Source organism: Rhamphochromis sp. 'chilingali', assembly GCF_963969265.1.
Source record: "Rhamphochromis sp. 'chilingali' genome assembly, chromosome: 9".
NCBI classification, from domain to species: Eukaryota; Metazoa; Chordata; class Actinopteri; order Cichliformes; family Cichlidae; genus Rhamphochromis; species Rhamphochromis sp. 'chilingali'.
Genome location: NC_137936.1, coordinates 19,821,325 through 19,838,107, shown reverse-complemented (window position 1 = coordinate 19,838,107; position 16,783 = coordinate 19,821,325). Strand labels below are relative to the sequence as shown.

The following is a 16,783-nucleotide window of genomic DNA, read 5'->3' as shown; positions in this document are numbered from 1 at the left end:
AATATAAATCTAATATAATCTGCTTCTTAATGTATGTTCTTTAAAATACAGCGTGTGTTTTTTAATATATTATAATTATAATAATTATTATGTGGACATTCATATTAGATCGTTTTTTAGTGAAATATAATCCCTCCAGAAAGGCAGGAAATGCCCAGAAACTTACTTTAAAACTAAATATGTTCCCTAAAACGGTGACAGAGCTACAGACCCATGACAGCCTTACACAGGTAGCCAGCAGCTATGACCAGCACTACTTGTGCAGTTAATAAAAGGACAGGTAATGTTTGTCGCGCTGTTGCACACACAGCACGCTCGTTTGTTTCAGTTAGTCAGTTGCAACTGGGTGCTACACACTACAGTGTACGCTGTACACCTACTTACTGGTTTTGTCGCATCAGTCTGTGTCTCTGAGTTAACTTGTGTTTCTCCTACAGCTCCGGACCGCAAAAAATGCGCGTGCTCTTTGTGAGCTCGTTCCCGGCTCGTAACCAGCGCGTTCTGCCGTCGAGGGCGATCATTGGTTAAATGTGATCATGTGACTGATGCAAGCCAGATCCTTTTATTTAGCAAAACTGTGATTAATAGTTAAATATTATTGTTGAGGGGCACAGACAGGACTCCGCACGCACACACACATAAAATAAATAAATAAATAAATAAAAAAAATTTAAAAGTTGCCTCAACAAAAGGGCACTTTGGGCACTCATCAGGAAAGGGGCGGGTGCTCAAGCCCCTCTAGCCCCCCCCCTCTGCACGTCCCTGGTTATAACCTGTTACTGTAATCGAAATAACAAGCCACAATAAAGTAATGTGATATTTAGTATCCCAATATTTGATTGTCTGTATGTTGCCAATGCAAACAATGGCAAAAAGCAATGAATTAATTCTATGTCCCTTTATTAGCACTTTGCCCTTCAGATCAATCTATTGACCTTGAAGGAGAGGTCAAAGGTTAAATATGACAGGAGATTTTAAATCTTTCAACATGTTAACACTATACACCACACTTATAAGTCTTTGGGTACACTTTGGCTTGCATACACCTCAGTGTTAATTGTTTACATGACTCCACTCTCCTACAAGGTTTTATCAAAATTCATTCACAACTCTTCAAGCTCTAAAGTTCACAGACAAAATTATGGCACGCACTCACAAACGGTTGCAAAAACATAACCTGCTTGGCTCAGTTAATAACAATCTAGTGGTAAAATAGTGCAGCTAGAAATCGGTTTCTCTGTGTACTCTTTTTGCTTCATGAAGATATCACCACAACCTGGGATGCAGTCGCTGCAGTTGTGACATTTGGTTTCATTTCACACATCGGTCATGTTGTCTTCTTCTGACTTCCTGGAATTACGGTGAATAAATATGACACAGGAGATCCGGGTTAACAAGTGACTCAAACTGACTGCTTCATTGTTACATTTGTCAACCAGCAGGTGTCAGCTTAGTGTCAGTTATCGCTGCTTTATATAATTCTCCCTCTGTAGGCATTATTGAGCTTTTTGGTTGTTATTGATAGGTATTGATAAATATTATTTATCAAAAAGGGTGTGGATTTATGCAACTCTTTATGATTACTCAAAGCTAATGCATTCCTCCTTCTTTTCCTTTTTTCTTCAATATGTCTGTGCTAAAAAAAAACAAGCAAAATTATTGTAACATCAAAGCTGAAAAATTTAATCATGGTTCACAAATCGCTCATAAATAATCGGAACAAATAAGCAAAATATCCAGAAGTTGTTGAGATAGTTCAGTTTGGAAGAGGCGATGTTGTAATTCCTACTCGAATGGTTGAAAGAGTGAAAAACTTCATATAATTTTATGTTGATAAAACAGCAGCATAAACTATAAATCAGGACTGAGTACGCGTGGATAATCTTCTTCCTCGGGTTGTAGTCCTGTCACTGTCCCACAGGTGAAATCAGCTGGCCTGAAGTCCCTCAGCCAACACAGTGAGTCTTCTGCTGCTTCTGTTTTTATGCAGATGTTGATAAGAACTACATTCAAGAAGCACTCAGAATATTTCCCTATAATAACACATGTCTTTTCTCCAGTCTTATCTCTGTGATCTCTCAACTTACCCATTTAGGGGAGACCGGGGACAGTTGTAACATTTTTGACATTTCTGTCTGTAAATTGGAGCTCGTTGAAGGTAGTGGATTCAAAATGTAATGCAAAGTATTTACATGTCTCTGCTATTAAATAGTGCAGCTATTTTCTCTGCAGCACAATTACCCATTGCATGGTATGGTCTCAAACACGAAGAGTGAAATGTTACAATTAACCCCATAGTCTGGGTTAGTTGTAACATATCCTGGGGTGAAATGTAACACAATGAAATAAGGGTACTAACAAAACATTAACATGTAATCTTTGTTTATTCAACACATGAATGCACTTAGAGCCATTTATGTAGCTGTGTGTGTGTGTGTGACAGAATGCAGAAATCTAGCTTTTGAACATATTCCAACCCCCCAAAAAAGACAAATTATGGAATTTTCTGCAACTGAATATTTCATTAATTTTGGTTGGTCTTCCTTGAGTTTGGCCTCATTGGCTCAGTGGGCATTATAACCTACAACTCTTGCACCAATTTTGAACATAACAATGAAGCTGAAAAAATGTAGTTGTTCACCAGCATCGCAATTCCATTACTTTTTATCATACCTTGGTGTGGTTTGCAAAGTGCTTCAGAAAGATGAGGAAATCTGTTTCTTGCACCCATCCTGACTTATTTCCACTATCAATACTTCCTACTGGTCCATCTCTGACACAGAGGTCTGCATAATGTATGTGTGGGAACACAAACAGTGGAGGAATTGTGTTGCCAATGGCATTAACTGCATATACAGTGGGGCAAAAAAGTATTTAGTCAGCCACCGATTGTGCAAGTTCCCCCACTTAAAATGATGACAGAGGTCAGTAATTTGCACCAGAGGTACACTTCAACTGTGAGAGACAGAATGTGAAAAAAAAAAATCCATGAATCCACATGGTAGGATTTGTAAAGAATTTATTCGTAAATTAGGGTGGAAAATAAGTATTTGGTCACCTCAAACAAGGAAAATCTCTGGCTCTCACAGACCTGTAACGTCTTCTGTAAGAAGCTTTTCTGTCCCCCACTCGTTACCTGTATGAATGGCACCTGTTTGAACTCATCATCTGTATAAAAGACACCTGTCCACAGCCTCAAACAGTCAGACTCCAAACTCCGCCATGGCCAAGACCAAAGAGCTCTCGAAGGACACCAGGAAAAGTATTGTAGACCTGCACCAGACTGGGAAGAGTGAATCTACAATAGGCAAGCAGCTTGGTGTGAAGAAATCAACTGTGGGAGCAATCATCAGAAAATGGAAGACATACAAGACCACTGATAATCTCCCTCGATCTGGGGCTCCACGCAAGATCTCATCCCGTGGGGTCAAAATGATCATGAGAACGGTGAGCAAAGATCCCAGAACCACACGGGGGGAGCTGGTGAATGACCTGCAGAGAGCTGGGACCAAAGTAACAAAGGTCACCATCAGTAACACACTACAACGGCAGGGAATCAAATCCCGCAGTGCCAGACGTGTTCCGCTGCTGAAGCCAGTGCATGTCCAGGCCCGTCTGAAGTTTGCCAGAGAGCACATGGATGATACAGCAGAGGATTGGGAGAATGTCATGTAGTCAGATGAAACCAAAGTAGAACTTTTTGGTATAAACTCAACTCGTCGTGTTTGGAGGAAGAAGAATACTGAGTTGCATCCCAAGAACACCATACCTACTGTGAAGCATGGGGGTGGAAACATCATGCTATGGGGCTGTTTTTCTGCCAAGGGGACAGGACGACTGATCCGTGTTAAGGACAGAATGAATGGGGCCATGTATGGTGAGATTTTGAGCCAAAACCTCCTTCCATCAGTGAGAACTTTGAAGATGAAACGAGGCTGGGTCTTCCAACATGACAATGATCCAAAACACACCGCCCGGGCAACAAAGGAGTGGCTCCGTAAGAAGCATTTGAAAGTCCTGGAGTGGCCTAGCCAGTCTCCAGACCTCAACCCCATAGAAAATCTGTGGCTGGAGTTGAAAGTCCGTGTTGCTCGGCGACAGCCCCAAAACATCACTGCTCTCGAGAAGATCTGCATGGAGGAATGGGCCAAAATACCAGCTACTGTGTGTGCAAACCTGGTAAAGACCTATAGTAAATGTTTGACCTCTGTTATTGCCAACAAAGGTTATGTTACAAAGTATTGAGTTGTATTTTTGTTATTGACCAAATACTTATTTTCCACCCTGATTTACGAATAAATTCTTTACAAATCCTACCATGTGGATTCATGGATTTTTTTTTCACATTCTGTCTCTCACAGTTGAAGTGTACCTCTGGTGCAAATTACTGACCTCTGTCATCATTTTAGGTGGGGGAACTTGCACAATCGGTGGCTGACTAAATACTTTTTTGCCCCACTGTACAAATGCGACCAGTGAACCTCTCTCTGCTGATGTCGTTGCCCCAACTTGTTTAATATAAGTTAAAGTAATAGTGTGGTAAGTTGTAACATCTGCATTATTGTTACAACTAACCCAGACTGTTGCTGTTACAACTGACCCAGACTCCTATAGCCATGAACTAGCTAACATTACAGCCAATGGCTAAAACATTAGCACTAAAGACCTACACAGAATATATCCCCATAGACATACAAATAACATAATTTAAGTTAGATGAGTTTAACTGCAAAGCAGATAATGCTATTAGAAATTGAAATAAAGTAGAAAAACTTACTTTTTGGCATACAAATTACTTTTTTTCATGTTAAATTGTCTGTGTTTGACGAAATGTGCTGATTTTTCACATGTGATAGCAGAACTGAATTGGGCATGCACAGGATGAGTCACATCATTTGAAACTTAGCCCTGATTGGAGAAATTGGAAGTGTTACAACTGACCCACGTTACAACTATCCCCGGTCTCCCGTACTGCGCTACTATCCAAAATAATACCACATGTAACAGTGATACGCTGAATTAAAGGCGGTACACCGTGTTCTAAGCTCTCACTTAGCAGCAGGTATGCATATAGTTTTGGTTTCATTAGACTACTGCTTCTGTCACCAGAGAAGGTTTCTTTAACAAGGAGAATGATACACTAATAATCAAATTAGCCACAAGAAGCACCAACTTTCTTTGACATACCTCATTACACTGAAACAGGTTTTGAAAAATTTCAAAGGACTGCAGAGTAGACAAAGTGAGCTTTCATGAATTAAAAGAAACTCATACATAAATACACAAAAGTCACTATTCTCAAACAATAGAATGAAAGGACAGTAACAAATGGAGAAAGAGGTATATATATAACAGCCCCCTGACGACACACAGTGGTGAACAACAAAGACTTGAACTAAAACCCAGCATCAGGATTCACACCAACAGTGCCTTCATTCGTCGGGAGAAGCCGCAGATCTTCCTGTGAACACTTTTCGCAGTAATAATGAAAATGAAAGCTACAGTGTGGGCCTACGATGCTGCCATGCACCGAAACTGCTTCGTTGCACACATTCTTTGATTCAGTAAATTTTAAGATCTCATCAGTGCTTTCATTTCCACTTCCAGCCAGTTTACACCACATCATAATGGAATGCAAAAAATATTTGTGTTTTTTAGGTCTTCATTTCCTTTTACTTCAGTGCCTGTAAGCTGTCTGTCTTTTCATGATTCATAGCTAAAGTTGCAGTGGAAGCAAGTGGAAAAAAGGAAGAAGCTCAGTTAAATAAAAAACAGCAACACTTCCATTGCTTATTTGTGATAATTGGTAACTAAGTGAATGACGCTCATGCTGTGAGTAACTCTCTGTTACTGTTGTCTCATCCTGGGCAGTAAGTCCAGTGCTGTCAAGCAGGTAAACCATTAAAAGCGCATTCACACCACACATTCCTCACATTTCAATGAAAATCATGGCCACGATCACCTTCCATCGAGTACAGAGGAACTGGATGGACCAGCTTGTCTCCACGACGACCTGCTGCTACAGACAGACTTTTTTTTTTTTTTTTTTAAAGGACGGACTGGTTTTCTGGACAGCAATAAAATAAAAACAATCAATTAAAGCATTGTGCCAAAACTGCGCTTACATAACTACATTATATATTTTAATGCGTATATTCCTCATCCTGTCATTTATAAAAAATATACTTAAGTTAAATCTGGCCCTACACTATGTGAAAGCTACCTTATTATCCTTTATTTATCCAGGTGAAAAGTCTCATTGAGATTTAAATCTCATTTCATATCTTATGTTTACCAAAAAAAAAGCAACTCAAGCATGCCTCAGAGAAAAAAAACAACTTATGTTTGTGCAACAGTTACATTAAGCAGAGATACTTACTTAAAGCATAAGTTGCCAGAGCTTAGTGTGGAAAATGAAGTGAGTTCTGTGAAATCTTAAGTTAAATTCAGTTAATATGCCTGAGTTTATTTCATGTAAAAGTACATCAGCGCTGGAAAAGTGATTCACAGAGTGAATCCAATCCAATCCAATCCAACTTTATTTATAAAGCACTTTAAAATACCCAGCACAGGACAAAGTGCTGTACAGTAAATAAATTAAGAACAATAGAATAAAACAAAACAGTAGAAAATAAAATACATAATACACAAAAATTAAAACAGCCCTATATTTAAAAACAAGATAAAACAGCATAGAATAAACTAAAACAACCAAAATGAAAATAAACTAAAACCAACATCTCACAAAGTGTCAAAGGCCAGGGTGAAGAAATGGGTTTTCAGGAGTGATTTAAAAAAACAGGCCTGTCTAATCTCTAAAGGCAGATCGTTCCACAGTTTGGGAGCTGCTACAGCAAAAGCACGATCTCTAAGTTTAGTCTCAGTCCTGGATACATTCAGCTGATCAGCTGACCTGAGAGAGCAGGTGGGCGTTTAAGGCGCAGCTCAGAGAGATAAGATGGGGCTAGGCCATGGAGGGCTTTAAAAGCCAATAAGAGAATTTTAAAATGAACCCTAAAAGGAGTGGACAGCCAGTGAAGCTGAAATAGGGGAAATGTTCTCAAACCTTTGAGTGCCAGTTAAAAGATGAGCTGCAGCATTTTGCATCTCTGTAAATAAGTAATGTATGAAGTACTGACCCCTATATAAAGTGCATTACAGTAATCCAGATCAGGTGCTAACAAAGGCGTGGATAACTGTCTCAAAGTGCTGCTGTGAAAGAACTGGCTTTATTTTAACCAGCTGCCTAAGATGAAAGAAGCTTTAATCCAACTGTCAAGCTTCAGTTCAGTCCACTTTGACCCCCAGGTTTGTGACAGATGGCTTATTATACTGGGCCAAGGTATCTAAAAACACATTGGGGGTCTCAGTGGGGCTACCAAAAACCATCACCTCAGTCTTTTTGTCATTAAATTTTTAAAGGTTAAGAGACATCCAACCCTAATGTCATCAAGACACTGAAGTAATGGCTGTATGGAATATGTGCCTTTTTTCTTTAGAGGGACATAGATCTGACAGTCATCAGCATAGAGATGAAATGCAATGCCATGTTTTCTCAGTATAGAACCAAGAGGGACCAGATACAAAGAAAAGAGGAGGGGCTCTAGAACTGAGCCCTGTGGGACACCACACAAGAGAGGAGCGGAGGACGACACATGGTCACAGAGACAGACACAAAAAGTTCACCCAGCCAAGCAGGACCTGAGCCACTCCAGTGCTGTGCCCCTAATGCCCACCCGGTGCTCCAAACAAGAGAGTAAAATGGCACAATCCACTGTATCAAACGCAGCCATCAAATCTAAAAGCACATGAACAACACAGTTCCCAGCGTCAGTAGCTAAAAATATGTCATTAAAAACTTGGAAATTGGAAAACATCTAAATCATTTTCCAGGAATGTCATTAATTAGCTGTGAGCTATCTTTTCAAGAATTCTGGAAAGAAAAGGTAGTTTGGAGATAGGCTTGTAATTTGCAAAAATTGCAGGATCAAGAGCAGGTTTTTTAATCAGGGGTTTGACTAGAGCATGTTTAAAATCTTTAGGGCATCAAACTAACATCAGACTGTGTTTTACCAGCTCAAGAACCAAAGGTCCAACTGCTGGTAACACCTCTTTTAAGAGTCGAGGAGGGACATCCTTGGAGACCCTGCAGGCTTAAAACGACCAAAAATCTCCTTTAAAGAGAAGAGAGTCACGGGCTCAAACCTGTCAAAGACAGCAGCGCAGGAAGTAGAGACTGAGGGGTCATGAAGGAGAGATTTGAGACCTGTGGAGGAGACCTTCACAATAAAAAAGTGTAAAATATTTTCACAGGCTGCAGGCGAGTGCTGGAAACAGTCAGTATGTGGTAAGAGTACTATGAGGTCTTTAAGGTAAGAGCTCTATATGTTGGGTGACAGGGATCTAAGTTATTGTGTTAGTTGTACCTCTCTAGATCGTAGCTGTTGTTGGATATCTATTGAAACCTTTCTTTAAATTTAACATTTGAAAGAGAGAACCTTGAAGATGAGCACCGAGGCATCAATCAGTTCATCTGTTTCAGCAGCTAAATCTTAACACAAAAACACCAGAAAACATATCAAATAGTGAAAGGAATCAGCAACAACAAAACACAGCTAAGTGTTGGACTCTATTATCATATACAGTCTCCTGTTTTTAGAAGCACAAAATGATGTGGACAACCTGAAGTAGTTTTAAATGTAAGGTCTGTGGGACAGTTTGAAGTGTAGAACCCATGGACATTACCAAGTGCTGTGTTTCCTTCACTGAGATGCTCCGTTAGGCCTTTTACTGCAGCTACCTTCAGCTGCTGCATTCAGTTTTGAATCTAATAAATAAAAAGCACGCTCTTTGGGGATGGAATCAGATAGCCGACTTGGCCACTGAAGAATATCCCATTTCTTTGCCCTGAGAAACTATTTCTTTTTTTCCTTTTGTGTCATCATTCACTCACACTGTGAAATACTGTGTAAACTGTTTTGCGGCATTTGGCTGAATTTGAGCAGAGAGTATAACCCTGTATACTTCACAATCCACCCTGCTACGTCTATCAGCAGTCACATGATTAATAAACGCTAATGACCTTGCTCCACTGGTTCCATTTTAGAGTGTACATGACTGCTGATTTGGCCACTCCTTTTTCTGTTTCTCGGACTGGTTTATTTTGATTGTTCAGCCTAATGATGGCTTTCTTTACTTACATGGACATGTCTTTGGACCACATGTTTAGAATTCCAGTTAACAATAGCAAATGAAAGTTCAAGACCTGAAATCAACTCCAGATCTTTTATCTGATTAGTTAGTTTGAAATAACAAGTAAGCAGGCTTTACTTGACCTTGAAACAGTTTATCACTTAATTGTCCAAGTACTTCTGAGAACGATGTATCTCCAATAGTTAACTCAGAAATTTAAACCCACTGAATTAAAGCTGAAAGTCGGCACTCCAATTAGATATTGATTATCTGGTCTAAAATCCACTGTGGTGGTGCACCGAAAAATGTATCATTGTCCAAAAATTAATGTATCTAACTGTGTCTGTTGCTGGATGACATGAAAATAAAATGTAAATTTTAAACCACATCATGTACTTAGTTATTGTAATGCTCGGACAAACTGAAGGCCTAAACTTTATCTCAACACTATTGTCAGAAAATCAGAATATTTTTATCAAGAATTTTATGTTTACTCATTATAATTTCTCCATTTTTAAGCTTACTGGAGTGAGTTTACTATAATGCACTTTAGACCAATCAAGTACATTATTAATATACTGGTACCACTTTACAATAAGGCTCCCCTTATAGATGCTAATAAATAGTTTATAGCTATATTATTAATTAATTTGTAAATGCTTTATAAACCATTATTAATGGTTTATTATGCATTAGTTAAGGGTGAGAAAGAGGAAAAAAACTGACCGGTTTCTTGCCAAATAGTGAGCCAAATGTGTTCACCTATATATTTCATCTAGAGTTGCTATATTAAACATTGCCAAAAGTGAGTCTTAAATGTATAATGTCACCATTTATAACACTTAGACCTAAATTACAATCAGTGCTTGAAATAACATTTAACTACTGTCAAAAATGGCAATGTATTGTAAGAGTAACACATGTAAAATTAAATGTGTTTTTTAAAACACCAAACAGTCACCCACTCCAAAAAAAGTTCATGCCAGACTGGTTCAAACTGGAAATATTTTTTGTATGTCCTTAAATAAGCGTCCCAGTGGTCCATCAGGGTGTCGCGCTCCAGTTCCTCCTTAAGAAAAGTCAGTTTCTCTCGCTCCTTGTTAAGAAGGGCAGTTGCAGTAGGGGCAGGATTAGAAGAAGAATCTAAAGAACAAACAATTATTAAATTACAATACTAAAATAATTTATAATCTAAACTTGGGAAACTCAAATAAAATATTGATTAAAAACGGTTACAACTTGAATTTATAAAAAGCCACTTTGTAAAAATTATGTTATATACACATGTGGTGGTTCAGACATTTCTAAAACAAGGCAAATAATTCTTATGTGTACTGCCTTACCAGGGTGTTTAATATAAATTTAATGATGCACATAAACAAAACTAAAAATATACAACTAAGTGATATCAATCGTTTGGAATAACCAATAGTAATAGAGCTATTCACATGTTATGTGATGTTAGTTAGCCACTGTAGCTAGCAGCCAAATGGCTCGGTAGCTAGCTAGCTAGCATTATACTCACCTTCATGTCTAACTGCTGACGTCGTTGGCTTAGTGCAATCTAGATCATCCAGTCTCTGCTTTTTGTATCTCTTCGAACGTGTGCTAACTGTGTAAGTCGCAGACGCACACAAATTTTTATCTTCTGCTCCATCCATGGCGCAGCAACTTGAACGAGCGCCTTCAGTGTGTCTGTTCGTGCCCCTTTGGCTTGACCTTCCAGAGCGCTCCACTGCCTGTCGCGCTCTGAGAGGAGGGGCTTTCCTTAATAAAGTTAACTGTGATTGGATGGTTGTATAAGCTCCTCTGCGTTTAAATTAAATTTGTTTTCCCTCCCTTTGGCAGCAGAACATATTTTTTTAGCATGAATCCAGCGGGTTAGATCTACATAACAAAGTCGGAGATACATTATAACAGGTGAGACAATCCTCTTTTTTGCGTGGGACTATTTTTGATTATAGGGCTTGTTTTATATAGCATGTGAAGTTCTTTAACTCTGAACCGATTTGCACTAGACTCCCATAGAGTATTTTACGGTGTTTCGAGGTGATAATAAAATAAATTACTCATTTTTTTTCCACCAGAATGTCTTTGGGAATGAGATTGCGCGCCAGAATAGAAGGAAAACAAACTAAATATAAGGCACTAAGGCTCATTAAATGGCTGCAGAAGAAACACCTGCTAAAAAAGAAGCTTAGATGTCCTGTTTGTCACCATAAGATGAAAATGATTTCCGTGGTGAAGAAAGACCAATATATGTGGTATGTATAATGCATGATAATGTAGTGCATGTAGTAAATATAACAAAATATTTCGGTTATCAATGCAAGAGGGAGCATTAACCTCTTTTCATTATTATTTTCTTCATACTTAATTTTGTGATTATCTTTTCAATTAATGCTCTTGTTTAAGGGTCCATTTCTTTACTTAACTCATTGATATGTTCTCAGGTGCTGCAAAAGAGCAAGTCATAGGAAAGTTTCCAGAACAATTAGAACTGGCTCCCTCTTTGAGAAATCAAAAACATCTCTTTTCAGTTGGATGAAGTTCATTTACAGGTATATGTAGATGTAGACATTAATAGCAATGCACCTTTCATAATTGAACACCAATACGAGACTTGTGAAATAAAATTAGGGCCTCAGTAAGTAATAATTGCCTCAATTTCTATCACAGATTTTCACAAGGGCTCAGGCTCAGACAAGTAGATATGATCGATGATGAAGTGGCTGGCAGCTCCAGAACACTAGGTAGCATGGCAAGACACATTCGACATGTTTGTATACGTGCAATTAAAAGACACAGAATAAACAATGGACACCGTCTTGGTGGTGACAGAGAATTTGTGGTTATAGATGAAAGCTGTCTAAGGTCATCAGCGAAAGGTTGGTAAACTCTCAGACAGGTTTGTTAGAATCAATGCAGATCTGACTGTGTCCTCTAAACATGGAAACCTTTACCATAATCTAACTAATCAGAAGGTCGGTGGTTCGATCCCAGGCTGCCTCCTGGCTGCATGCCAAATATCCTTGGGCAAGATACTAACCCCATGTTTGCCTACTGGTGGTGGTCAGAGGGCCCGGTGGCGCCAGTGTCCGGCAGCCTCGCCTCTGTCAGTGCGCCCCAGGGCAGCTGTGGCTACAATGTAGCTTGCCATTGCCAGTGTGTGAATGTGTGTGTGAATGGGTGAATGACTGAATGTAGTGTAAAGCGCTTTGGGGTCCTTAGGGACTAGTAAAGCGCTATACAAATGCAGGCCATTTACCATTTACCATAAGTAAAAAAAATTAGTAGAAGCAACCATCTTTTTGAATGTTTCTTTGTAGATATTTAATTTTATTCTTTTTCATTTTAATTCTATTTAATTTTATTCTTTTTGTTTTCAGTATGCACGTGGACGCTTTGGAAATGCATGGAAAAGGAAGAAATGGGTATTTGGAATGATGGGAATTAAAGACAAAAGGCGAAGGCTCGTGTTAAAACTTGTTGAAAAACGATCAAGGCGCCACCTTGTTCCTCTGATCAGACAGCATGTTAAGTTGGGTAGTGCCATTATCAGTGATGAGTGGAGAGCCTACAAGAATGTTTTGACAAACATAGGGTACAGACATTACACTGTAAATCACAGCAGGTGGTTTGTAGATCCTCAATCTGGCAGTCATACACAGCATATCGAAAGGGCTTGGATGACCATCAAAGGACATGTCCGTAGACTAAGAGGAAATCGCACTGAGAAGTTGCTGGAGGAACACCTGATGGTTCTTGAGTGGTCATCTTGGCTTGGTTCGCGACACCCTGATGGACCACTGGGACGCTTATTTAAGGACATACAAAAAATATTTCCAGTTTGAACCAGTCTGGCATGAACTTTTTTTGGAGTGGGTGACTGTTTGGTGTTTTAAAAAACACATTTAATTTTACATGTGTTACTCTTACAATACATTGCCATTTTTGACAGTAGTTAAATGTTATTTCAAGCACTGATTGTAATTTAGGTCTAAGTGTTATAAATGGTGACATTATACATTTAAGACTCACTTTTGGCATTTATAAATGTTTATTAGTGATTAATAAATGTTGACATGTTTTAAACTTTACGACAAAGCTATCTTTTGTCATTTATAAATGTTTATTAGTGATTAATAAATGGTGTTATGCTTTACACTTTACAATAAGGCTCCCATTTGGCATTTATAAATGTTTATTAGTCCTTAATAAATGTTGACATGTTTTAAACTTTACAACAAAACTCTCTTTTGTCATTTATGTTTAGTAGTCATTAATAAATGGTGTCATGCTTTACACTTTACAATAAGGCTCCCATTTGGCATTTATAAATATTTATTATTCATTAATAAATGGTTTTATGCTTTACACTTTACAACAAAGCTCCGATTGATAGTTGTGGATATTTATAATGCATTTCTGAAGTACAATTTTATATGATAAAAAATATGTTTACAAATGCTGATTGTGCTTACAGGATAGTAACTTAGTCTGAAATGTTTAATATAGCAACTCTAGATGAAATATATAGGTGAACACATTTGGCTCACTATTTGGCAAGAAACCGGTCAGTTTTTTTCCTCTTTCTCACCCTTAACTAATGCATAATAAACCATTAATAATGGTTTATAAAGCATTTACAAATTAATTAATAATATAGCTATAAACTATTTATTAGCATCTATAAGGGGAGCCTTATTGTAAAGTGGTACCAATATACTGATAACAGTGTATATTAATAACAACGAGTAACTGCAGCTTTGAATTGACTATATGAGCACCACAAATTAAATCCTTCTAAAATGTTATGAAATACAAAGTAAAAAGTATATAGTGTTTTATAAAACTGAATATCAGTGTAAAGGAAACATACTTCTACAAATTATTACTCTGCTACCAGCTGTAATCAACCCCAAATACCCACAGGTTGTTAAACTGTGATGCAGAGTAGATAAAATGCTGTTACAGGTTACTTTAAGGGGTTAGCTCATCTGTTTAAGACTTTTGACCCCTTTTAGCCAAAATCAAATTTATGAGTATCCTGCTTCCACGTTTCTCATCCTTCACTATCCTCAAGAAAGTCACACCAAGGAATGAAGGTTTTCCTTCAGTAATATCAAAGATTTATTTAAGATTAAAAACATGCATTTATCACACAAATGTAATGTTCCAACGTGAGCTAATAGCTAACTGAACAATTATCCTGAGGGTTGAATATAACTCTTGTGATTTGTTTTGTTCAAGCACCTTGCATACATTAATGGAGAGAAAAAGTTGATTACTTTTACAACACGTTATAGTGTCATCATATCTTTGCTTTATCTATATTAGACTTTATTTTAGCTTCCACACACCATAGCATTTTTAAAACTTCAATTACTGTGATTTATGTTGTTCTTTAATAATGTTTGTTTTATATTTCTATGTCAGAAATGTATTTTAGGTCTACCTGTAAATCACATGTGACACATTTTTGCTTCAAAGTGGAAACTATGAGGACATTATGATGCCTATACCTTGTGATGGAAATATGTTTTTCTTTCCTTGTTTTTTATGGCAGGCTCATCTGTCACTCTGGTTCCTGTCTCAGCTTGTCTAACAGAAAGCTGAATGAACACATAGAGTAAGAATCTTTAAGTGACAAATGTCTTTCTTCAGTCACTCTCTGACTGGATCACCAATGTGACTGAAACAGGAATGAAGAAATTTTTTTTTTATGATTTCAGTTCAGTGCAGTTTGGTTTTATTTATGTAGTAAAAGTTATTCTTACAATTTAAGTCCAAAACATTGTGCTGACAGATTTATTTTATTTACTCCTTCTTCCCAACTGCTATCAGACTCCTGAACAGCTGACCTACCTCAACTGCAATTTGCACATCAGGACAATTTGCACACTAAGTTCACTTTGCACATTAAGCTCCTTTGTATATCCTTTGACATTAACAACTGCTTAACTCACTTGTCTTCATTTACTTATTTATCTTTCACTATTTTTTTTATCCTTTTTTACCTTATTTATCTTAATATCTTGTCTTTTTTTTTTTATCCTTATTTATGTTGTTCCTTCAACCCTACCTAACTTGGCATTTGTGTATGGACAGCAAAGAAAGAATTTCATTGCACAGAGAAATGCTATTTCTTCTGCACACATGACAATAAACACTTTGAATCTTTGAATCTTGAAAAAAATGGAAGGAAGGAAAAAGGAAGAGATACTATTGAAATAGGACTTCTTTTTAATTTTAAGATATCTGCTTAAATTTCTGTACACTGGCAGAAAGAGGAGTTTCACTGGTCCGGCTCACATGAGATCATCATGTGCTGTATGTGGCCTACAATGTAAAATGATTTTGACACCCCTGCTAACAGAGCAATTAGACAAGCCCCTATGAGCAAGCACTTGGTGACAGTGGGGAGAAAAAAACCCTTTTACCAGGATCAGAGAGGGACAGCCAGAGGATAATAAGCTACTGTGAGGTCTTTAAGATATGATGGCGCCTGATCATTCAAGAATTTGTATCTGAAGACAAGGATTCTAAATTTGATTCTGAATGTAAGAGAAATCCAGTAGTGAAGTTAAGTCAATATGGGAGAATAATCAACAATTGTGCAGCCTACCAGTAATAAATACATAAACTAGTTTTTCAGCATCACTCTGAGACAGGATGTTTCTCATTTTAGACATACTGCGCAAAAGAATGAAGGCAGTTCTACATATTTGTATAATGTGCTCACTGAACCAAATATCCTGGTCATAAATTACTCCAAGATTCCTCACAGTGGTATTGAAGGCAAAGGTAATATTTTTTAAAGTAAGGCAGAGTACAGCGACCTCAATTTTGTTTAAATTTAGAAGCAGGAAATTATAGGCTATCAAGGTTTTTATGTTTTCAAGACAGGCCTGAAGTTTAATTAGTTGACGTGTATCAACTTCATGCATATCTCCAAAAAGTTGATTCTGTTCATCTGGACGTAGCGTTTTGTGGGACAAACGTTTCATCTCATGGCCATTGATCAGTGGGTTTTGGTCAGTGGTTGTTGATCAATGGTCATGAGAATTTGCATAATTAAGATTAAGGAATGACCATCCATCCCATTGTTCCTTCAGTTGGCTGGTTTCAGTCATTATGCAATTGTACTGTTTATAAGATTGGGGAAACCTGCAGTCAGCTGAGACTGAAGAAGTCACTTGGATGAGTGACAAAATGTTTCTCCCACAAAACACTAGGTCCAGATGAACAGAATCAACTTTTTGGAGATTTACTTTCCCGGATGATTGAGAATGCATCAAGACGAAACTTCATGCATAGATAAAGCTGGATATCATCTGCATAGCCATGAAAACGTATATAGTTATCTATCAGCCAGATATAATTCAGGCCACTGCAGCGCAGTTCCTTTAATACCAAGTGTGTGTTCTAATCTCAGTAGTAGCGTTTTATGGTCAGTACTGGTACTGAACACTGCACTGAGATCTACCAGGGCAAGCACAGAGATGAGTCCATTATAAAAGGCTGTAAAAAGATCATTTGTAACCTTCACTAGTGCCGTTTCTGTGAAACTCTTCAAACCATTCCTTTG

The 16,783-nt window shown here is 37.8% G+C and overlaps 1 long non-coding RNA gene across 1 annotated transcript; it reads left to right on the top strand.

Moving 5' to 3' along the window:
- The first annotated feature begins 10,975 nt into the window (after positions 1–10,975).
- LOC308402924 lies at positions 10,976–13,906 on the top strand. Its single transcript, XR_013972828.1, has 4 exons — positions 10,976–11,112; positions 11,280–11,456; positions 11,646–11,753; positions 12,582–13,906. It is a non-coding gene; the product is annotated as an uncharacterized lncRNA (long non-coding RNA).
- Positions 13,907–16,783: the final 2,877 nt, after the last annotated feature.